Source organism: Octopus sinensis, unplaced genomic scaffold, assembly GCF_006345805.1.
Source record: "Octopus sinensis unplaced genomic scaffold, ASM634580v1 Contig17732, whole genome shotgun sequence".
In the NCBI taxonomy this organism is placed as follows: domain Eukaryota; kingdom Metazoa; phylum Mollusca; class Cephalopoda; order Octopoda; family Octopodidae; genus Octopus; species Octopus sinensis.
In genome coordinates this window covers 1-7,500 of record NW_021835275.1, presented here as the reverse complement: position 1 = coordinate 7,500, position 7,500 = coordinate 1, and the positions used below count along the sequence as shown (strand labels likewise).

The following is a 7,500-nucleotide window of genomic DNA, read 5'->3' as shown; positions in this document are numbered from 1 at the left end:
CATCTTTTAGCATATGAATTCTTAAGCCTCTTTTCCATTAGTTAAGAAAACAAAAGATTCTGTAACATGCTTGGATTTGATTAACTAGAACTAGTGTTAATCACGGCTCTAGTTCGTACTCATGTTACTGACGCATATTTTCATTTTTTTACTTTTTACATCTTTTGCTTGTTTCAGTCACTGAACGGCGGCCATGCTGGAGAGTCGCTTTCATAGGTTTAGACGAACAAATTAACCCCAGTACTTTTTCTTTAAGTTAGTTACTTATTCTTCCCTCTTCCTTTTGCCGAACCGCTAAGTTACAGAGATGTAAACACACAACATCAGTTGTAACGTGATGGTGGGGGTGACAAACACAGACACACAAATATATACATACATACACACACACACACACACACACACACCACACACATATATATATAATTATATAATATATATATATAATATATATATATATATATATTTAATAAAGCCTGTCCTTGTATGAAACGATTGTACTAAAAACCTATCCATCTTGTTGCTTCTTCTCGCTTATAATCACCCCACATTACTGTATGTTAAAAACAGTATAGTTTTTTTGGTGCATCTAAGTTAGGTACCATATTCAAGTAAATTCATTTAAATTAACTGAATCTTTATTGCTTTTTGTATATATATATATATATATATATATATATATATATATATACATAAGACCAAGCTTTGGTCGGCCCGTGGTTATAGTAGATGACACTTACCCAAGTTGCCACGTAGTAGGACTGAACCCGGAACCATGTGATTTCGAAGCAAGTTTCTTACCACACAGTCACTCTTAATCCTATTGTAACGTATTGATTCGGCAAGACATATACTAAAATTGGAACGATACAGAGAAGATTAGCATGGCCCCTGCGCAAGGATGACACGAAAATTCGTGAAGCGTTCCATATTTTCTAGGCGCAGGTGTGGCTGTGTATTAACTAGGCGCATGAGCGGCTGTGTGGTAAGTAGGTGCAGGAGTGGCTGTGTGGTAAGTAGCTTGCTTACCAACCACATGGTCTCGGGTTCACTCCCACTGCTTGGTAACTTGTGCAAGTGTCTTCTATAGCCTCGGCCCGTCCAAAGCCTTGTAAGTGGATTGGTAGAGAGAAACTGGAATAAGCCCGTCGTATATGTATATATATATATATATATATATATATATATATATGTATATGTGTTTGTATATATGTTTGTGTCTCTGTTTGTCCCCCCAGAATCGCTTGACAACCGATGCTGGTGTGTTTACGTCCCCGTAACTCAGCGGTTCAGCAAAAGGGACCGATAGAATAAGCTATGGGGTCGATTTGCTCGACTATAAAGACGGTGCTCCAGCATGGCCGCGATCAAATGACTGAAACAAGTAAAAGAGTAAAATAGTATATATATATATAAATACATGACGGGCTTCTTTCAGTTTCTGCCCAATAAATCTATTCTCAACGCTTTAATCGAGCCGGGACTATAGTAGAAGACACTTGCCCAATGAGAAGGAAACTTTAAAATCAAAATATATTTTAAAGATTGTTTTCGAAAATCTAATGCCAAGCTAAATATCTACAGGGGCAAAATCTAGCCTGCCGAACGTACGTTTGATATCCTATTTTATATAGATGCTGGAACTGCTAAAAATTGCCGTAAGATGCTTCTTAAGTCTCGTCCAATACACTTTAAAAAGAAAACAACATATCACTAAAAAAAAATACAGGCTTTTATGACATTATGTAATTAAAGGACAGGACGGCCACGGATAGAACGTCTTAGATTATTAGGTTTACTTAGACAGGGTCAGTCTGGTGCTAAGCATCAATAGTAACAAGCAAACAACATTGAAAGATCTTTGAGAATGGCGGGAAAGATATGAAGGTTTATCCTGTTGATTTCTTAGACGTCCAAAGAGCAAGAATTGAAATAGTCATAATATTTACTTCAAGAGAATATTTGCCATTACTTGACGCAGACATTGGCACCAGACTAGAAACACAGTTACTTATATACTGCTAGATTTGGACACGTGGTAAAATGTCTTACCAAACTGCCAACACCACTACCACATCCACCACCAGCACCACCATCTCCGGTAAGGAACATCACAACACAACGCCCACTCCCAAACACATCCTAACTCATATCAAAACAGCTTCTTGCAAATGGAAAATCTATCTTGCTTTTTTGCACTAAATGTATCTCTGGCTAGACACACGAGCAAACAAAAATCACACATATACACTCACAAGCATACACCACGCCCGCATTCAGATAAACACTTATATAAACAGACACTGAACACATAAACGCATATATATACATATATGTGTATTCATATATATATAAACATATATATATATATATGTGTATATATATATATAATATATATTTACATACAACATATATACGTATATATATATATGTATATTTATATATACATATATATACATACGTATATATATATATATATATATATACTATATATAATATATATATATATATATACATACATTAATATACTTATATACTTATACAAGTACGTACGTGTATATATATATATATATATATATATGTATATATATATATATATATCTATATGTATCCACACATAAGCCTATTCATGTTTGCATGTGTATGTGTGTGTTTGGTAGTGTGGTTATATTATGTGTGTATGTGTGACTGAGTGAATGTGTGAGTAATTGCATTCGCATTCATATATAGCAAAACGCTGGAAAATTCTGTTTAAATATCCGTGGCGGTTTATTCTAATGTTACTCTTATGATGTTACTACAAATGTATATGTACACACACACCACGCACACACACCACACACACAAACACACACATACACACACACGCATACCACATAGTAGCAGGCAACCACGCACACACATATGCAAAGAGATATACACAAGGCATGCAAGCAAAACTTTAGCATGTTTGTGTATATAGGTAAGGAATTAGGCTAAAGGAAAGAGTTAATGTGGCTTGCAAATGTATGTAGGAATGTTTTATATAAAATAAATATTGGGAAAGCAATCTTATCAGATTTAAACATATACACACGCAGACACACACACACGCGCGCGCGAAGACCGCAATCTCAGAAACACGCATCGGCATACGCATGCGTCCTTGCAAAGGCATATATAAATATTCACATATACACACAACCAAATATAAACAATGAACTAGCTAAGCACAGATTATATACATATGTGTGTATAACATACATATATATACAAACATATACTTACATACACGCACATATATATTGTATGTGTATGTATATGTATAAATACTCACACGAATATCTATCCATACCGTTCCAAGTGTGAAGCTAATATATGAGTGTTTTACATATATAAATATAAATATATATATATATATATATATATGTATGTATGTATGTATGTATGTATGTATGTATACGTATAGATAGATACATACATAAATACATACATACACATTAATTTATTTATGTATATAGTAGTAGTAGTAGTAGTAGTAGTAGTAGTAGTAGTATTTACTCCACACGCCCAGTTCCTATTTTTGCATAAAACCATTGAAACCGGGTGGCAGAAAAGCAGGATGAACAAACCTGCCAAGTTGTGTGGGGCAGTTCTGATACAAGGATGGAAAAGGAAAATGAGATGAGTGGGTATATTTTTCATTTTTTATCTGGAACGTTCTACATATATGCATACGTGTACTAGATGCACGCCGACATCTGCCGCTATTTCTTCGCATTGAGAAGTCACAAGTCTGCTACAACGGATAAGTGATTAGAATGGCGCAGGAAAGAATGACTGGAGGGATTCTTCAATGCAATTCAATAGGCCGGAGACCTAGGAGCAAACCAAGAATAAGAGAGTTGGATAATATCTATCGTTTCAGTTTGTCACAAATGGGAATCCTATCTGAAAGTCTGATGACAGCTACTTCTTATGAAACCCTATAGAGTTGAGGACAATAACACAACAAACACTCCCTGATAGCAGCTGAATAAGATTGCTGAATTTATATATATATATATTTAGCGAAAAAAATCAGATCACCTAAAAACCGTTATAATAGGATTGAAAATGAGTATTTTGGGAATAGCAGAATATAATATATGTATATGTGTATATATATATATATTAAAGACTCCGCCGGTTACGACGACGAGGGTCCCAGCTGATACGATCAACGGAACAGCTTGCTCGTGAAATTAACGTGCAAATGGCTGAGCATTCCACAGACACGTGTACCCTTAACGTAGTTCTCGGGGATAATCAGCGTGACACAGAGAGTGACAAGGCTGACCCTTTGAAATACAAGTACAACTCATTTTTGCCAGCTGAGTGGACTTGAGCAACGTGAAATAAAGTGTCTTGCTCAAGGACACACACGCGTCGCCGGGAATCGAACTCACAACCTTACGATCATGAGCCGAATGCCCTAACCACTAAGCCACGCGCCCTCACATATATATATATATATATATAGCATAATTAAATCTCAGAATGAGATTGAAACGTAATCGCTCGATAATGTAAAGTATAGAAAGCCATAATAAGATGGCTTCTATATTTTATATATATATATATATATATATATATATATATATATATATATATATATATATATAAAAAACTGTAGTTGTGAGTGTCTGTCTCCTACGATTTAGATTCCTAACTACTCCCACATTTTGCGGTGCATTTTAACCAAATTCGGGTACTTATAGTCGTGATTCATATCGAGCCCGTCTGAGTATTAGCGCGCGTCTACGATAGTCTACGATTTAAAAAATAATTTAACATAATTTTTTATTCCATTTTAATGCATAATTTTTCGTGTCGTCGATGGCGGCGGAGTTGGCGTCCATGGTCACACCTGCACCTGTTTGCTTCTCCCTTTTCTTCCCTCCCTCGTGAAGCTGTGGGGAAGGGAGTGTAAGGAATCAACGTCGTAAAGCGTTGTCAAGGAGACCAGCGTTCTTTTAGAACAACGACTTCATGGCTTGAAGACACCAAAACAGAAATGGCTAAGAAAGCCCGAATTGGCATCTATAAGGGAAGTAACTCTCTAAAAATGCTTATATAGTTATTTCCCTTACAAACCCGAGCAACGCCGGGCGATACTGCTAGTATATATATTTACACACACACACACATATATATATATATATATAAACAGAGATATATATATATATATATACAATGAATAAACTGTCGTCTAAATTACGCAAAAATGAAAATAACGCTGACATCTCACTTTAACAGATAGATTTACCAAAATTACATAAAAATATCTTGAAATACTAAAGAGTAAATTTATTCATTAAAATTGCCATCAACTTCAACCTCAGCTTCCAGACGACTTCAGAATCTCCTACAGCTCTTCTGGACGGTCTCCCTGTTTACTTTGGTGAAAGCTACCATAATCCTTGCCTACAGCTCATATTTTGTGCTACTAAGTTTTGGTTGTTAGTCTCTCGCTCAACTGTATCCTATGCATAATAATCAAGGGAGCTTCAACCTGGGGAGTTAGGTGGCCAGATGCTAGGGGTGATATGGTCGTAGAAATTATCTGACGAACATGACTGGGTTAGCCTGCTTGTGTGGCATGGTGCGGAGTCCTAGACGTAGGGTTTTCCAGCAGCCATCTTCTTGACAGACCCTACCTCCAGTACCCAAACTCCTCCAGGCACTTGAGGTAAGCATCCGTGTTGAGTTTGAGGCCGTGTGGGAAGATGAATGGAGGCATAACATCACCATCACTAGTGATGACTCCAGGCACCATGATGTTGACTTGATGTTTGATTTTTATCACCGATACATCTCCTCAGATTGCACTGTCCTCAAATTCAGACCCAAACACTCTGAAATGTTCATATTGAAGCTTCCGGCGCGAATGCCAAGATGTACAGCATGTCGCTTCCAAATTTCTGGCAGAGTGAATAGCATCATGGTACCGTTTTACTCCCATACGGTACCCAACTAATCCTACAATACTGTGTAGTCGACAAAAATAGAAACAAGAAAAGCGGCATGCGCGAATTAAAGATATAAAATGGCGACAGACAATTTACCCATCATACCATATATATATATATGTGTATAATATATTATTATATATATATATATATATATATATTATATAATATATATTACCAATTGAGGGTAAAATTAATTAATTAATCAATTTCACCAAGTATTCAGTATGCAAAGGGACCATTTAAGGCGAATTCAAATTATTACATTATATAAAAGGGCTTAGTAAAATAAATTACTTTGCCGCATACTGAACTCATTAGAAATAGCAGCTAAAAAAAACTTTTTTAAAACTATTTCTAATACTTAAAGAAAACCTCTCTCATATAGTGTTTGCTCAATTCAACTCACGCAAATAATGGGGGTAGAGACATTAAAAAATCAAGTGCAAAGGTATTTGAGAACGTACGTTTCAAGATTAGTCAAAGTCGACATTTCTATAGAAAAGTCGACTTTGACTAATCTTGAAACGTACGTTCTCAAATAACCTTTGCACTTGATTTTTTAATGTCTCTACCCCATATTTGCGTGAGTTGAATTGAGCAACACTATATGAGAGAGGTTTTCTTTAAGTATTAGAAATAGTTTTAAAAAAGTTTTTTTTAGCTGCTATTTCTAATGAGTTCAGTATGCGGCAAAGTAATTTATTTTACTAAGCCCTTTATATAATATATATATTAATATATATATATATATAAATATATATATACATATATATATATGGTACGATGGGTAAATTGTCTGTCGCCATTTTTATATCTTTAATTCGCGCATTTAATGTATGTTAATTATATTATATATGTATGTATATATATATATATACATATATAATATATACATATAGAATATGGTTTATTGGTGTATATATATATGTATATAATACATACAAATCTATATATATATATATATATATATGATATATATATATATATATTATATATATATATATATTATTATTATTTATATTTAATATATTTTATCTAGTTTCAGCTCACGATGTGTGGCCATGCTGGGGCACCGCCATTTGGTGTTGCTACTACATGATTTTACTTCACGAATGCTTTTTAGCAATTGCCATTTTTGTGCATGAGAGAGTTCGATGCAGCACCTCCTGCCGTGAAGGTTCGTTACTGGGACACCTGACAGGAAGAGATCCAGTTTTATTTTAAATACATCTACATCCATATATATATATATATATATATATAAGATATATATATATATATATATATTCTATATATATATATAAATACTGGCTTTTAAGCTAGCTCCTGTGCAGGGCTCTTCATTGGGCCTTGGGGCCACAATGACAATTCATGCATTAAATTTTATTAAACTTGAACAAATTTTTCAACCAATGAACAGTATTCGTCAAAACAATGATATAATTTGTTGACTCGTAACTTATTGCAAAGCTGCATGATAAACAACATTATTTTTTTGTCTTCTCAT

The 7,500-nt window shown here is 34.5% G+C and overlaps 1 non-coding gene across 1 annotated transcript; it reads left to right on the top strand.

The window, feature by feature from the left end:
* Nucleotides 1–830: 830 nt before the first annotated feature.
* Nucleotides 831–936, top strand: LOC115231188. The gene has a single exon (XR_003883499.1). It is a non-coding gene; the product is annotated as a U6 spliceosomal RNA (small nuclear RNA).
* The last annotated feature ends 6,564 nt before the right edge of the window (nucleotides 937–7,500 follow it).